The sequence below is a fragment of the Caretta caretta genome, chromosome 4, assembly GCF_965140235.1.
Source record: "Caretta caretta isolate rCarCar2 chromosome 4, rCarCar1.hap1, whole genome shotgun sequence".
Classification (NCBI taxonomy): domain Eukaryota; kingdom Metazoa; phylum Chordata; order Testudines; family Cheloniidae; genus Caretta; species Caretta caretta.
The window spans coordinates 81,402,343-81,416,141 of record NC_134209.1 but is presented as its reverse complement, the minus strand read 5'-3'; positions in this window follow the sequence as shown (position 1 = coordinate 81,416,141).

Below are 13,799 nucleotides of genomic sequence, written 5' to 3'. Positions count from 1 at the left end.
GGTAGGATTCAGGTGAGATGTTAAAGACATATAGGATGGCCACCTTGACATGCATGTAGTCTTGTGCAGCCATTATGTCAAAACCCCATTATGCTGCCTGGGCCAGTTCTGTCAAGTAGGGGACCCATAGGGTGTCCCAGATTTCCTTGGGCCTTTGGACTATGACATCAACTCTCTTGAATGTGATGAGGAATGTCTCTGGGTCATCCAAGGGGCCCATTTTTTCAGCTTTACCAAATGTGTGGCATTGAGTAGGCATTTCCCCCTCCCACGATTAGATTTGAGGCTGCCCCAGGTGGCTGTAGGAGCCACTCATCCACTAGATGAGTCATTGCTGTTGTTCTTGTTGCTGCTGGCCATTTCCTTAATCAGCTGCTGCAGCTCTTGTTGGGTAGCTTGCTCTGTGGACTCTGCTGTTGCTGGGCCACCTTCAGCAGCTGATTCTCGAGAACCCACTTCAGCAGTTTTTCAAAATCCATTTGCCTTTCTCTCTCTCTCTGGATGACCAGTATTGAGATACTATGTTCCCTGCATTCTCCACTAGTGCACCCAGTATCCGGCATTGCCTCACAGCAGGAAGGCCTTTCAGTCCATTTCTTCATCCAAGTATTGGCTTAACTTCACCTCAGCAGGGGTAGTTGGTAAAGGAGCCCAGACCCTCCCACTCCACAGGGCTCCAAGCTAAGGCCCCGTGACAGCCAACAGTGCCTAGCACCCTAGAGTTTCCTCAGAGTTACCCCAACCTGGGTCATTTCCTATCCTATCATCATCATCCCCACAGTTGCAAGTCAAATATAAGATAATGAAAAAGAAAAAGAAAAGACAGCTAAACCTTCAGCTCCAACCAGGATTCGCACACTGTCCCGTTCTTCACAGGGAAACTTCTTTGGCACACTTGTTCAGGAGCCCTCCAGGTAGGTCTGTCTTCCTCCCTAGCTTCCCTCTTCTGAGCTGGGTTGCTCCCGTTTAAGCTTCCTCTCCAGTAGGAGCATGTGCTGCAAGTCTGGACGGGTGGAGCTGCCTGAGCCACTATTGTTCCTTAATGCCTTTGGGCCCATTATGGTGTTTGTACACCCCATCACAAAGTGGAAGATAGGTTTTGAAGAGATGTTTCCTCTTGCCAACAACAAATAGTAACACTGGGGACTGAGACTTACTTATAGCTTACTTTGGCCATTTCAGTGATTTCACTGAACAGTTAAAAATATTGTTTTAACTTTGACTTAACAGGTCAAAAGTTTCAGCTCATAAGCTCCATTCATGCACCATTTAAATAGAGTAACATTGGTACACATGTAAGTGTTAGCATTTCCATCTGTAAACCCTTTGGTGCCAAAACTATTGAAGATGAATAAGGGGCCAATGGAATCTGTGAGCACAAGGATCAACACTAGCCTATGTGCAGAAATTAGACTATTTAAAGGGTGCATGAAACTAGAATATTTAACATCTGTTTACACTTGCAATGTATAGACACAAACATTTGGTCTCACAATTCTGTACATGTAAAAGAGAGGTTCGTGGATGCAAATGCATCCCTGTATGATGATCAAAAATATTAATCTATTTCTTAAAGCCCTACTGAGGCTTAATGTAACTAATTCCATTTAGGACACAATTCACTCTGTGAAAAGAAATATTTCTGCATTTCTTTCCCCTTATTTTTATTGTTCTGGCTATTTGCATAGAAACAAGCTTATTTTTCCTCAGGAGTTCATCTGCTCTTACTGTTTATTCTCCACCTGAAACCATAATAATCTCTACTGAAAATAACTGTGATGTCACAAAAGCAAATCAAAAGAGGATGTTCTACTTAGTGAAACTGTTGATGCTTAAGGGGCTATTTTAATAATGGAGGATTTCAATTAGACTGGTGCAGAATGTGGCTGCTCGCCTGTTAGCAGGGTTTAAAGTAAGGGGCAGCATGGGAAGGAGCACAACTCCCCCTCCTTTGCTAAAAGAAGAGGGAGGAAGCTCCCCCTCCGCTCCCTGGATTACAGGAGTGTCTCTCTCTTACAGCTTCCCTCCTCCTTGGCTGGAGCAGTGAAAGCTCCCTCTCCCGTTTCAGTATTACTATCACCACCTGTTAGGGATATCAACAACAGGGAATGTATTATACTAGTTTGCTGAGAATTGCACTGGCTTCCTGTTCAATTATGGCTATAATTTATTACCCCAATCCTGGCTCCCCCTCCCACTGAAGCAGTGTATTGATGATATATGGAATGTTCTGAAAAAACACTACAGTGTATTACAGAAAAATAGTGTGTATTATTCATCAGCTCTCCAATTCCCACCCATCTCCACCAGCTGACACGGGTAAAGGGCCTGTTACAGGCTTACGAGGTAGGAGCTCATTTGCTCTATGATAGTATCCTAGCACCCATCCCTGTCAGATCTTCATTACTTTGGTGTGGAAGAGATCCACAGCTTCTCTCTAGCATACTCATTCACTGACCCAACTTCCCAGAATTGATCCACAAAGCAGCCAGCTCATACAGTGCTCGAGCTAGCATGTTTCTTACTGCCATGTAAACTAGACCAAAGTCCCAATAGGAAATATTTATGGGCAATAGTACCAAATTAAGTCATATGGGAACCAAAAAACCCCCACTAGTGGTGGGAACAAAAAGTACTGAATATATTCACATTTGGATTGGAAAACAAAACTAGTTTCATGAGGTGAAATCTTGATCCCATTGAAGTAAATGGGAGTTTTGCCATCAACGTCAGTGAGATCAGTCTTTCTCCCAGCCTCCACAAATTTGTAGATAACACAAGGGCCTGGCCTATACTATAGAGTTAATAATAATGTCAGTGTCTACACTACAATGAACGTCCCGCTGACGTAACTCACCTGCTACATTGACTTAATTACTCCATCTCCACGAGATCTGTAGCACTTCAATTGATGTAGTTAGGTCAGTGTTGTGGCAGAGTAGACACTGAGTTGCTTACATCAACGTAACTGGCCTCCAAGAGGTGGCCCACAATGCTCCTTTGTGATTGCTTTGGTCACCATTTTCAACTCTGCTGCCTAGCAGCCAGATACACAGGAAAAAGCCCCTCCCTTGTTAAAGGACCAAGAATTTTTGAATTTCCATATCCTGTTTGGTCGGGGTGGAGAGCTCGCCTGCCCAGCTGATCATGCCAACTCCATGTCCAAAAGTGCTCCTGCCTGGAGTACACAGGAGGTGGTGGATCTCCTGGGTCTGTGGGGAGAAGATGCTGTACAGTCACAGCTCAGATCCACCCATAGAAATGTGGACATCTATATGCAGATCGCTTGGGGCATGGTGTAGAAGGGCTACCAGGGGGACCCATGATGTAGAAGGGCTACCACAGTGCCATGTGAAAGCCAAGGAGTTGCATCAGGCATACCAGAAGGCAAAGGAAGCAAGCAGTCGGTCTGGTGCAGCACCACAGACATGCTGCTTTTACAAGCAGCTGCATGCTATTCTCTGTGGAGACCCCCACCCTCAAGAACTGTGTGGAAGCCTTGGACGAGTAGATCTCACAGGCCACCACAGGAAACACTCAGGAGGGCATGTTGGATGAGGACGAGGAGGAGAATGGGAGACAGGCGAGAGAGGAATCCATTATGATGGAGGGCCGGGAGCTGTTTGTAATCCCAGAGCAGTCTAGCTAACTGCAGCACTCCAGTGTGGGCAAGCATGATGGCGGGAAGGAACATCTAGTAAGTATGCAGTTTGCATTAATATTATGGGGGCACATCTTCTCATTTGCTATTTTTTCTTGAAATAACCAGTGCAGGTACAGTGACTATCTGCTTCTCATTGCCCAGCACAGCTAGGCAGAGGGGTCCCTGCAAAACAGATTGTTTATGTGCACCGGGATGTCCCATGAATCCTTCTTTGAGCTCTCAAGGAAACTTGAGGTAGTCTGCAATTAATTGCAATAGGTGTCTTGGGAGGGCTGCCTTATTTCTTCCACCGCAGTAGGATACTTTCCCATGCCACTCCTGTATTAATTCACCAGGCATCATTGCAGCACATGCTAGCAGCATACAGACCCAGCCTGTAGCCGGATGCATGCAGCAGCTGTTCCCTTACCACCTCTGTTACCCGCAAGAGAGAGGTATCAGCTAAAGTAGACCATGGGAAATGGTCCCAGTATTCAGTTCAATTGTCCAAACTGCAAGTACTAGTCCCTATGTGGCTCCCTCCTTATGCCAGCTCACCCTTCTCCCCGCCCCCCAACCTTGGGCCATTCTCACCATAGCTGGGACAGGCAACCAGATCAATGAATACCTGGCTGAAATGAAAATGTACTGCTTTACACTTGCATGGATTCAGGGGCGTGATTTCAAGCACGATAGCTTGACTATGTACTGACAATGGTGCCTCTGTGCACTGTATGTTTTGCAGCTGTAAATGGGGCCGCCTTCTCTCCCTCCACACCAGCAAAGAGACTGAGCCAGATAAGGAGAAGAAGGAGAACAATCAATGACATGTTTGTAGAGCTCATTCATGCCTCTGAAACAGAGGACACTGAGCAGAGAGCATAGGGCAGTGGTTCTCAACCAGAGGTACACGTACCCCAAGGGGTACGCAGACGTCTTCCAGAGGGTACATCAACTCATCTAGATTTTGTCTAGTTTTACAACAGGCTACATAAAAAGCACTAAAAGCATAAAAAGTACAATCTAAAATTTCATACAGACAATGACTATATACTATATATTGAAATGTAAGCACAATATTTATATGCCAATTGATTAATTTTATAATTATATGGTAAAAATGAGAAAATAAGCATTTTTTCAGTGATAGTGTGCTGTGACTTTTTTTATCTTTATGTCTGATTTTGTAAGCAAGTAGTTTTTAAGTGAGGTGAAACTTGGGGGTTTGCAGGACAAATCAGACTCCTGAAAGGGGTACAGTAGTCTGGAAAGGTTGAGAGTCACTGGCGTGGAGGATTGCTCTCTCGGAGAAAATGGACATGGACATTAATAACAGGAGAAAAGTTCAGAAGAATGAGTGTGACACACAGCAGGAGATGATGGTGATTCTGACAGACCAAGCAGACATGGTGAGGTATCTTGTTGACCTTCAGGAGAAACATCTTGAAGGTCAACTTCCGCATCCCGTCCAGAACTACATTCCAGCACTGGCCTATTCCTCCCACCACACATACTCCACTTGGCATCAAAGGCTGGTGCACTCCACACTAGGGGAGGGTGCAGACAAGCACAACTACATATACACTCAGGTGTGACAGGCAACGTTGGAGAATGTGTTTTTAAAAAGAGGATGACTGCTTTCCCCCTTCCAAGTTTATTCCCCTGTATTTCTAAAGTTTACTTCTATCATACAAATATTTGCTTGTATATATATGTACAATAAAAGTTAATTTTTGAAACTTTATTAGTTCAAAGCACAGGGGGAAAGGGAGGGGTGTTGATAGAGAAACTGAGGCACTGAGCGGGAGAGAGATGTGAATGAGGTCACACAGGGAGTCAAAGCTGAAGCTATAGATAGAACCCAGGAGTCCTAGCTCCCAGCCAGGCCCCGCTGTAACCACTAATGCCCCACTCTCCTCACACATGGCAGCCTGTGGGGTGACACCTGTGTGGAATGAAGTTACTGGGTCTCAACCCATTCCCTGGGAGGACCATCGCATAAAGCAGCCCCCTCACCGGCAGTATCATTGGAGGGGCCAGGGGCTGAATGGTGTGTGGGGACCCTTCTTTCCCCTAGGGGGAAGCAGGTGGGGCAGGTCCTGGAACTTCTGCCTACTCCACCACAGCAGGAGGAGACAGGCACAGAGCAGCCAGAAGCCCCAAATCAGCAGGATGAAGCATCCCCAGCAAACCACACACACACACATACACACCTGGCTCATGATGCAGGTGGGTCAGAGACTTGTCCAGATCTGGCAACGGAGTGGGGTCTAGTGGTTGAAGCAGGTGAGGGTTGGGCAGGGAGTGAGTATTGAGGGTTAGAGCAGGGATGGAGGAGAGGTGATATAATTCTGAGATCAAAGCAAGAGGTGCAGTTTCAAGGTTACATTACTACACAGACAGCAGTCACAGCAAGGTTCAGATTAGGGTTCCAAAACCACATCAGCAGGCACAACACAGAAAAGAAGCACGCATTATTCAAATTGTTTTTCAAAGACTCCCTGAGCTGCATAGCTCCCTGCTGAGCTCATCTTACAGTCCTAATAGCTGGCTGCTCAAAATCAGCAGACAGCCTATACACCTCCATGCCTCACTCCTTAGGATCCGTCTCCCCTTTTTTCGCAGATATTATGAAGTGCACAGCAGGAAGCTATAACCAGGGGGATATTTTTTTCACTGAGTTCTAACCCAGTGAGTAAACTGTGTCAGAGCAGCTTCAAGCAGCCAGAGACACATTCAACCATCATTCTGCACCTGCGGAGCCTATTGTTGAAGAGCTCCTTACTGATATCCAGGTGCCTACAGTTTACTCCCATGAGCCATTGTAAGGATTAGGCTGGGTCTACCAGGATCGCTACTGGCATTTCAACATCTCTATCATAAATATAAAGGGAAGGGTAAACACCTTTAAATCCCTCCTGGCCAGAGGAAAAACCCTTTCACCTGTAAAGGGTTAAGAAGCTAGGATAACCTCGCTGGCACCTGACCAAAATGGCCAATGAGGAGACAAAATACTTTGAAAGCTGGAGGGTGGGGGAACAAAGGGTTCTCTCTGTCTCTGTTGTCTTTTGCCGAGACCAGAGCAGGAATGCAGGTCAGAACTCCTGTAAAGGGTTAATAAGCAATCTAGTTAGATATGCATTAGATTCTATTTTGTTTAAATGGTTGATAAAATAAGTTGTGCTCAATGGAATGTATATTCCTGTTTTTTTGTCTTTTTGTAACTTAAGGTTTTGCCTAGAGGGATTCTCTATGTTTTGAATCTGATTACCCTGTACGTTTTTACCATCCTGATTTTACAGAGGTTATTCTTTTACCTTTTCTTGGGGACGTTTTAACCTAAGCTGGTAAAAATATGCTTAGGGGGTTTTTCATGCGGGTCCCCACATCTGTACCCTAGAGTCCAGAGTGGGGAAGGAAACTTAACATTCTCCAATGGGAATTTTGTGGTCCAGAAAGGAAATCCCTGGTTGCAACTTTCTGAACAGGCCTGTGTTTTTAAAGATTGTGTATGTCATGCATCTTCCAGGACCATCCTGTGCTCATGTCAGTGAAACATCCCTAGTGATCCACCAGTGCTTGCAACACCATAGAAAACACTTTCTGTTTATATATTCTGTGGCAAGGTGGTCTGGTGACAAATAGGGATGTGCATGCCATCTATTGCCCCAGCACAGTTAGGGAACCCCATTGCTGCAAAACCATCCAGTATCTCCTTCACATTGCCCAAAGTCACAGTCCTTCTTAGCAGGCTATTAATGGCCCCACCTACTTGGATCACAGCAACCCCCATGGTGGATTTCCTTATTCCAAATTGATTCCCCACTGACTGGTAGCAATCTGGCATTGCAATCTTCCATAGAGTGATCGCCACTTGCTTCTTCACTGTTTTCACTGCTCTCATTCTGGCATTGCTGCGCTGCAGGGCTGGGGTGAGCTCTGCACACAGTTCCAAGAAAGTGGCCTTGTGCATGCAAAAATTCTGCAGCCACTGCTAGTCATTCCACACCTGCATAATGATGCGATCCCACCAGTCACTGCTTGTTTCTCAGGACCAGAACTTGCTCTCCATCATGTTCAGCTGCTCTGTGACTGCCAGAAGCAACCAGGAATTATTTCTTTCCATGGCTACTTGAAGAAAATTGCCATGTTCCATGCAGCAGCTTCTCTCGCGACTCTGGAAATACTACAGAATAAGGCATGTGGTGTTTGCAGTGCTCACCACAACAGTGCACAGTTCATGCTTCTCTAGAGATGACAGTTGTGCAGGATTGCTAGGCTTTTGAAAACAGGCACAAAATATTTTGGAATGCAGAATAAATGTACTGCATCATGGGATGTTTATGCAATGTTCCCAATCACCTCTGCAAGAATGTTTTTCTCCCACGAGGCATTGCAAACCCTTCTCAGAATATCCAACATATCAACATATCATAAATGATGTGGAAAAAGGGGTAAACAGTGAGGTGGAAAAATTTTCAGTTGATACGAAACTACTCAAGATAGTTAAGTCCAAAGCAGACTGCAATGAGCTACAAGGGGATCTCACAAAACTCGGTGACTGGGCAACAGAATGGCAGATGAAATTCAATGTTGATAAATACAAAGTCATGCACATTGGAAAACATAATCTCAACTGTACATCTAAAATGATGGGGTCTAAATTAGCTGTGACCACTCAAGAGAGAGATCTTGGCATCATTGTGGATAGTTCTCTGAAAACATCCACTCAATGTGCAGCGGCAGTCAAAAAAACGGACAGAATGTTGGGAATCATTAGGAAAGGGATAGATTATAAAACATAAAATATCATATTGCCTCTATAATCCAGTTTTTAAATTTCCTGACTGAACTAAAACACTATTAAACTATCAAAACTATTATAAATACAATAACTGACTTCATTCTTCAGATTTCAGAGTAGCAGCCGCGTTAGTCTGTATCCACAAAAAGAAAAGGAGTACTTGTGGCACCTTAGAGACTAACGAATTTATTTGAGCGTAAGCTTTTGTGAGCTCACAAAAGCTTATGCTCAAATAAAGTCATTAGTCTCTAAGGTGCCACAAGTACTCCTTTTCTTTTTTCATTCTTCAGATTGCTTAAACACTACCCTAACACATCTTGATCAGTCTCTTAGGGAGTTTCACCAACCTCACCGGTCCTCAGTATTGCAAACCCTCTTTAGGCAAATCCATGTCTGTAACAGACTGTTCAGTCTCATGATCTCATGGCCAGTTTGTAAATTGTTTTCAACTTGTGTGTCTGCTCTCACTTCACTGGTCTTGCCCAAGTTGTCAGCTATCTTGAACAGATGCTAATGATTTCTTCATAAGATTTTGCGTTAATCTGTGATCACTGAGAACGAGAGAGGAAGTTCTTCTTTGGTCACTGTAGCTTGGACTGCCTAGTGCCCCTCTTGCCAAATTCTCACCAAGACTTGGTTTTTTAACTGTGGAAGAGGTCTTGCTCCTTTCTTGTAATATTTTGCCAAATTGTATTTTCCTGTCTTTCCCTCACTATCACAGACTCCTTAGTCATCCTTTTTTTCCCTCCTATATCTGGTAAGTAAAGTATTATGTTGTAGAGGAGTTCAGTGAGTGATTTTCCATATTGCAGCAGTATAGTTATGTAGATGAGTAGTGCTAAATATGGGTCTTCTCTTGCTTCCACTGTTCTTTTTGATCAAATTCTTCACTACAGGTACTCTACAGGTAATCCATTGGTTTGAGTCTATCTGGAACTAGATGTCTCATGATGAAAGTCATGCATTTTAGCAAAGTCCAGGAATTCCCCATTTTTGAACTGTGGCCCACTGTCAGTTATTACTGTTCTTGGAATTCCAAGGCATTGAAATATAGATTTAATGTGTCTGACAACCCTTGCTGATGTTGTGGTATCTTCAAGTGTGGCTATTTCTAGGAAATTGGTAAAATAGTCCATGATAAACAAATGATCATATATTGCCAGACTGAGCATATCAATTCCAATGTTGTCCCATGGAATGACATGTTGTTTGTGTGGAATCATTGGTTCTTTTGGCTGGGAACCTGTGTACTTCTGACATGTTCCACACATGCTCACCTGTCATCAATGTCACTATTTGGTAATTCCCATGTGCCCTTTGTGTATTCATTCCAATATTTTCCTTCTCATCACTGGGAAACAAAATCATGTTTCCTTCAAGAGCACTTCTGATATCACTGAAAGCTCACTTTTATAATGGGAATATGCAAGTGTGAAGTGTGGATTTTTAACTCCTTTACTAATTTCTTGTATCACTGCTTGCAGCATTTCATGTCAAACAGCATTTAGCTGTACCTTTCTCCAATTCATCCCATATGTCTGGAGATACACATGTAATACTTTTCTCAGGTGTATTCATTCCTTGTTCCAGAGCACCAGGCTGTGTACTGTCAGATGGAACATATGCTTTTGATGTGTCCGCCATTACAAAGCAGTGTCTAGGTTGGAACTCCAGGGTCAAACTGTACTTAATTTTCAGATATAGTTATGTATCCTTGGTGATGCTTCTCCAAGTTCCTTTTTGTGTACTCCAATCAGTGGTTTGTGATTAGTTTCTGCTTTGACACTATGAACATTGAGAGAGAAATGAAATGTTGTACATCCATACCCCAGACCTAGTGTCTCTTTTTCAATGTGTATGTACATCTTCTCTATAGCTGTCCTTGCTCTAGGTGTCAAGTATCAGGGGGTAGCCATGTTCGTCCGTATGCACAAAAACAACAAGGAGTCCCATGGCACCTTAAAGACCAACAGATTTATTTGGGCATAAGTTTTCATGGGTTAAAAACCCACTTCTTCAGATGGTGTATATGAAAATGGCAACTAATCAGCTCCATGGCACAGGTAAAAGTGGCAAAATTATGACAGCTAAAAGTTTAATAAAATAATTTACTAGAATCTGAGATAAAGAGAAACCACTTGTGTGGCAAGACAAATCTAGACACAGCAGGAACCCACAGCACTGAATGATACCTAGAGGACATATAGAACAAAATGTGTCTGGATTCACCACGGGTGAGGTTAATCCCATAATCTTCTGGCAACAAACAAAGAAGTTACAAGTTGGCTGAGTGCGAAGAGGACTGCCTAATGGATAGGTATAGAATGCCTCTCTCAAAGTGTTCATTACATGCTAACTCTTTCTCTTGGAGGTATTTACAAATGATCTGTAATTGGCTTAAAAATGCAAGTATCAACGTGAACCCAAAGAAATGAGAATTGTTTGAAAAGTGACCTAATATTGCAGTAACTTTCTGTGAGCGAATGAGATATTAGTTATTTCCCCCACCCCACCCGTCCTGCTTTTTCATTTTTACCAAAATCAACTTTGAGCCCTGAATCCCTGGAACCTTGCCTGCAGCCAAGGAAGGCTGGACATTACTCCCTCCAGTGCCTGGTGATAAGGTTTCCTGGGCTAACCAGCTGTGGTCGCTTGCTAATTACTCTTTCACATGCTTTGAACACAGTATTCAGATCTATGAATGATATAAACAACTTACTAAAAGATGACAATACCATCTTGGGGTTTCTGATGGCATTACAACTAGTGATGGATGGGTTAAACAAAATTGATGTGCTTTGGTTTGGAGTCTCATTTTACACAAACCAAGAGAATCTGTACAAAGCATCAGATAAGCATTCTGGTCTTGGCTCATCTCTAATACTTGTATAGTATTTTTCTCCTGAGGATCCCAATGTGAATCACAAACTTTGTGAAGTAATTACACAAACAAGATGTAGGAGAGTGGGTTTGCCAGAAATACCAACAGACAGAGGGGAATTCAGTATGCAGATGATGCACACTACTGCAGCATCTTGGTTAAATAAGGCTTTTGCTTTCAGAAACGGGCAAATTGCTTCAGAAAAATATAACTGACCCCAAATTTAATTCTTTCCTCAGCCATGTTCAAATGGTTCTTTTATAAGTTAGATTAGCTCATAAAAATATGCCCTGTACCTGGCTCCAAGCAGAATCTGAACTCCACCATTGTGATCTCTTGTGCACATCTACACGCCTAGTTGTGAAAATTGCAGCCAAACCCTTGTCTGGTTTATTTAAATTGCTTGAAAGACATGCTTAGGCAGCAGTTAAGGCACTCTCCATGACACATGCAACAGTGATTCAACACAGAATTAGACTGTAGACTGTTGAGGCATTGTTTTAGTTTGCCTCTTTGGTCAACACAGTGATGCAAAAGTTGGTGTATCCTGGCTGGCTAAGCTAGAGTCTTATACACAGAAGGCATATTCCACTGTACTTCCAGAAAGGATTGTTCCATAATCATAAATATTAGAAGTGTAACCTCGAAGGGGAGGCTATCATCCATATTTCATGACACGTTAGCCAACTAACTAATTTTTGGCCAAATACTAGGCCAAATTCTGCTCTAAGTTACATGTAAAACATTGGGAGTAGCAGAAACTCAGAACCTCACAGGACTGGACTTTAACATGTTATTTCTATTTCTTTTAGGAAAGAAAATAAGTAGAGAGTAGGATGTAATAAAAAAGTATCATATTCTGGTTTTTTATGTACAAACTGTACAATTCCTACAAGATGACTTTAAAGAGACATAGTTTTAACATCAAAATCATCATGATTCAAGTTTGCACAAAGAACCCAACTGCCAGTGCCAAGGCTTTGTTCACCAATGTCTTCTGGGACTTTTCATGGATTTCCTCTTTTCAACATTACCAGATGCTTCCCTTGCACAATCTTCACACTACTGACTCTCTAGTGTAATGTTCAAAAAGCTCTTCAGGAAAGACTCCTCCCATAGGATATTTTCCCTCTAGTTCTGGGCTCAGCCATTTGCTCTCTATAATCATGTGGTGTGGAATGGGGAGAGTGCAAAGGACTAATCTAGAGCTGCTGTGTCTAGAACTGCAGTGGAAAAGGAAACATTTAAAAACTATTCAGTACTACACTTTTATTTCTTTAAAGACACTATACTGCAGAACAACCACTCCCTTCTGTAAAACAAGAGTGCCCGCCAGGTTCCTTACATGCCAGCCATTTAAGCAAAGCTAGTTTTTGAATGGCTCTGTAATCATTTAAAAAGATTATCCCTACTTTGGATATAAAATCTCATTCCTTAAGAGTTGACAACTTTCATACCTTTGCCAGCACATTGTATCTTCTGTAAAAATTACAATACATCCCAGCCATGCAGAGTCAAACCTATTTAGGAAGTAAGATTGATGGTATTCCTGTTTCACACAGTAGTCTTTTTATTTTTTTTAAAAGCTGCAGACATTCTGCATAAATGAACAACGAAGATCCTCAAAGATTCAGGGAGGCAGTAAGATACAAGACAGTTAGCATCTGTAATTCCCTAGGCTGGTATGCATTTATCAGTAAAACATGAATCCATATGAATGTGAAAAACTAAATTTTTCTTTTTCACTAGTGTATAACATCATCAAAATAGAAAGCATTAGTACTGAATTGACATACAATATTTTGAATTGCTATAAATTGATTTAAATATTATTTCCCTGAAGAAAATCGGAGTCTTATGAATAGAGTTAGAAGTAAAAGCCAGCATCCTCAATAATACTTAGGGTTATTCAGAGTCCAAGCAAACAAGTAAGATTTGTTGTAAAATTCTACTGATATTAAGCTTTTTATCAAGTCCTCTTCCATAATCCGTTTATCATATTTGTTTCAACGAATTCCAGCAGCTTCATCTGCTATGGGACCGACTGTCTTCAATGGTACCAGATTTATTTATCATATTTTAATTAGATAATTAGAAGTATATGGGTGTGGGTGTTAAAAACTTCCACTTCTAATGTCAGGATAGAGTCAATATACCCATTGCCCATGGATAACCCCCAAACATCTGCTGGAATTAAATAATCTTACTTGCTTGCTGTCAAAGAAAGCTAAATAGATTTCCTATATTCTCAAATCAAGACCAAATTCTCCTGATTTTATCCATGTAAGTGGTGCCACTCAAAGCAGAGCAACCTCTTTGTATGAGTTAGAGTCACAGAGTTTAAGGCCAGAAGGGTCCACTAGATCATCTAATCTGACCTCCAGTGCAGCACAGGCCACCAACACCACCCAGCACCCACAAACTAAACCTAACAATGGATTTCATTTGACTTTTTCACAGCTGGATCACAC